The 4,164-nt window shown below is 42.0% G+C and overlaps 1 pseudogene; it reads left to right on the top strand.

Annotated features, from left to right (window-relative positions):
* The first annotated feature begins 873 nt into the window (after positions 1–873).
* On the top strand, positions 874–1,666 carry LOC120731392 (annotated as a pseudogene).
* The last annotated feature ends 2,498 nt before the right edge of the window (positions 1,667–4,164 follow it).

Raw genomic sequence — 4,164 nt, 5'->3', positions numbered from 1 at the left:
ATCAGATTACAGTAACTGCCCATCTCTGCTTACAGGTTTCTTTCTTATATCCAGGTTCTTCCTTTTTGCTGCCATCCTCCTCTCCTTGCAGCGCAGGCTTGCCGCTGCTAAAACTAAACAGAGCTCCCTGAAATGCACAGCCAATCACATTGGCCATATTTGTCACATGAGGTAGGACTCCAGTAGAGGACGTAATTTAACTCTTTCTGCACCGCTGGGCGAATGAGACGCTGACAGATCTTTTTTTTTTCTTTCTGTCGGGTTTGTTTTTCTTTACTCAACGAGATCAAATTATTGGTGGGGACAGTTCAATAATCGCTGGATATTAGTGGGGACATGTCCCTTCCGTCCATGCCAAATCTACGCCCTTGGGTTAAATTATACAGCAAAATCTAAATCTTGGGCCAAAGTAACAGAACACTATTCAAAAGCTGACAACAAACAATTCTACTAGCTCAATACCTAAACAAAACTTAAATAGTGCACACACAAAAAGAGGTAGAACACACAAAACCTTATTGAAACGAACATAACAAATTGATCCAGAGTTGTGGTATCACCCAATTTGCAGGTCTCCATATATGCTTGCTCCGCCCCTATTCCACCTCTTAGCTCATCAACCAAGGGTCTGGGAGCAACTGCCACTAAGGTAACTCAGAAAACACAGAAAGATTAAATCATAAATATAACAGTAAAAACTAAAATGTGCAAACTTATTTTAGAATACAGTATTATGTGATTGTATGAATTAATTAATTCTAAACCAAATGCCTGTAAATCCTATATTTAAAGAAAGAAAAATATAAGTGTAGTGTTATGTGAATTAATAAATTTAAAAATGAACGAATTTTCTTTTCTTTCTCACTCAGAGACATGTCTGCTGCCAGCTGTCTTCTATCTGAAGATCAGTTTCTGTGCTCCATCTGTCTGGATGTCTTCACTGATCCAGTCTCCCACACCATGTGGACACAACTTCTGCAAAAACTGCATCAGTCAACACTGGGATATCAGTGAGAGGTGTCAGTGTCCCATGTGTAAAAAGGTGTTTGAGACCAGACCTGAACTGCATATCAAGACTTTCATCTCTGAGATGGTTTCTCAGTTCAGACGTGAAGCTCAGCAGAAAGTCAGCAGCAGCAGCTCAGAGCAACAAGCTGCCAAACCAGAAGAAGTTCCCTGTGACATCTGCACTGGAACCAAACTGAAGGCTCTGAAGTCCTGCCTGGTGTGTCTGGTCTCCTACTGTCAGACTCACCTGGAGCCTCATCTGACAATGAAAGGTCTGAAAAGACATCAACTGATCGATCCTGAGGAGAACCTGGAAAGCAGGATGTGTATGAAGCACGATAAACCTCTGGAGCTGTTCTGTAAGAACGATCAGACATGTGTCTGCATGCTCTGCAGTGTTTTTGACCACAAGACTCATGAGTTTGTTCCTCTGAGAGAAGAATGTAAAGTAAAGAAGGCAGAGCTGGGGAAGACTGAGACTGAAATTCAACAGATGATCCAGAAAAGACGACTGAAGATTCAGGAGATCAAAGAGTCAGTGAAGATGAGCAAGATGCTGCAGACAGAGAGAAAGCAGAAGGTTGTTCAGGTCTTCACTGCTCTGAAGGAGTCTGTTGACAGACGTCTGAACGAGCTCATAAAGGAGATCGAAGGATAAACAGGAAACAACAAAGAAACAGGCTGAAGGTTCATCAAAGATCTGGAACAGGAAATCTCTGAGCTGATGAAGAGAAGCTCTGAGGTGGAGCAGCTCTCACGCTCTAAAGATCACCTCCACCTCCTCCAAGCTCCTCATCCCTGAAAGCTGCTCCAACCACCAAGGACTGGACAGAGGTCAGTATCCATCCACCATCATATGAGGGGACTGTGGTGAGAGCTGTGGTGAGAGCTGTGGATCAGCTGAAGGAGATATTCAGTAAGACATGAAGAAGTTGTTTGATGCTGAGCTGAAGAGGGTCCAGCAGTATGCAGTGGATGTGACTCTTGATCCTGATACAGCACATCCTATCTCATCCTGTCTGATGATGGAAAGCAAGTACACTGCGGTGAAGAGGAGAATGATTTTCCAGAGAACCCAAAGAGATTTTCTGAAGAGCTCGTAGTTTTAGGAAAGCAGAGTCTCTCGTCAGGCAGATTTTATTTTGAAGTTTCAGGTTAAAGAAAAGACTGAATGGGCTTTAGGAGTAGTCAGAGAATCAGTCAACAGGAAACAAGAAATCATACCGAGTCCTGAGAAAGGTTACTGGACTGTAGGAGTATATGAAAACATTTGTGTGGCTCTTGAGGATCCTGAAGTCCATCTCCTGCTTCAGTCTTATCCTGACAAGGTCGGGGTGTTTGTGGATTATGAGGAGGGTCTGGTCACCTTTTATGATGTAGATCGTGCAGTTCTTGTCTACTCCTTTACTGGCTGCTCCTTCACCGGGAAACTCTACCCATTCTTCTGTCCCGGGGTCAATGATGATGATGATGATAACTCTGCACCTCTGATCATATGTCCTGTCAATCAGTCAGTCAAATCTTTTTCCATGGGGAATGTGGATCAATCAAAGTTTAAGCCAAGCCAGAGAAGAAGTCCTAATAACAGAACCCAGCAAAATGCACCTGATGAAGACCACAAGATTCGGTCCAGAATCGCTGCAGAACAAGCTGTAGCTTTAGTTGATTCCTGCTTTTAACTGTTCCGACGTTTAAGAAAATTATCTTTTTTTGTTTGTTTGTTTTGGTTTTTTGGAGGCAGATTGAGATAATTGATCAGAAGCTAATGACATCCTACTAACACCTTCAACTCGTCCTTTTTCCTTCTCATCCCTGTGACTCGTTCATGATGCACATGTAAAGTTTTTGTTTGGGGTACTTAAGTTTTGATTCATTATTTTCATTATTTTTCCTCTCTGATGTTCAGCCTGCATTAAGACAGCTGTAAATGTAAATACAGCACTTTGAGTGAAAATCCAACAGAGGGAGCTCTGAGCCCAGGGCAGCTACTGTCTCTGCTGCTGTGCTTTATTTGAACCATTTAAACCTCGGTGTGTGTGTGTGGTTTGATTAGTGAATTATTCAGCTCAATCAGAGCTGCTTCAGTGGTTTCACTCTGAGAGTTTATTTCAACCTTCATGTGCAGCACTGTTGGCTATAGAATTTGGAATTATTTTCTTGCGCACATTTTCTCATCTTTAAATAAAATCCCCATGTTGCGGTTGTGAGGCAACTGTGGAGCTCAGTCGCTCTTTCTCCCACATGTAGGAGTCCAGGGATTAATCCCTGAGGATCCTCCAGTTCTGGTTTGAGACTTTCACTTCTTGTTAGCTCTTGGATGTTAGGGACGACAGCGTCAGATCGCTGATATCAGTGATAATTCACCTTCGGTTGTTCTACCTGGTTTCATTATGAGTTTGGAAGTTGTGTGAAGCATATCTTGGTTCTACAGGAGTGTGAGTTTCCATGTAGCTCCTCTGTTTCCGTAAGGTGTTGTAAAATTGACCCGGCAGGATCCTTCGTTTGCAGTCCAGCAAACCCACCTCCCTCATGGTGTCAAAGCTTCTCCAATCTCTAATTTAACTCGATTTAGTGTTGTTTTCAGATTCAATAGTTTTTTTAATCTAAGTTAACTTCAGGTGCTGCTGAAGATTTTTCTTTATGGCGTGCTTTACACAGTTTGAATCGTGTTCTTCCAGCTCCAATAACCCCTGCAGAACTTTAAACAGTCCAAATTCAATGAGGGCCTACCTCATTTTGCTGGTTTTCTACCTTTTAGCTAACACTTCAAGGCTTCAGTTGTTGTTTTTAGACTGAGTCTGCTTTTAAAGCTCACAGGAACAATGAAACTGTTTGGCAAATATATTCTTCACAGCCAGACGAAATAAAACCAAACAGAAATAATTCTTGCTTCCCCTTATGGATCTTTATCTTACCTTATTGCTGCTCATTTTAGTAGGAAGATCAGCGGACACTCAAATCCATCCAAATATTTCAATGAAATCGATTTCTGTTCCCTTTTGGAGTGGGCAACTGTTGGGCGGTTATTTAGATATTTCTAGATGTCGATGCGCAGTTGGATCATGAAGGACATAAAAATATGTTGTTATGTCAAAAAATGCGTAAACAAACCCTGTAATGCAGCAGACTCCAGATGTTGTTGTGTAAACACGTGAG

The sequence above is a fragment of the Simochromis diagramma genome, unplaced genomic scaffold (assembly GCF_900408965.1).
Source record: "Simochromis diagramma unplaced genomic scaffold, fSimDia1.1 OVJJ01000343.1, whole genome shotgun sequence".
NCBI lineage: Eukaryota > Metazoa > Chordata > Actinopteri > Cichliformes > Cichlidae > Simochromis > Simochromis diagramma.
Note: the sequence above shows the minus strand (reverse complement) of the source record. Positions and strands in the feature narration are given on the sequence as shown.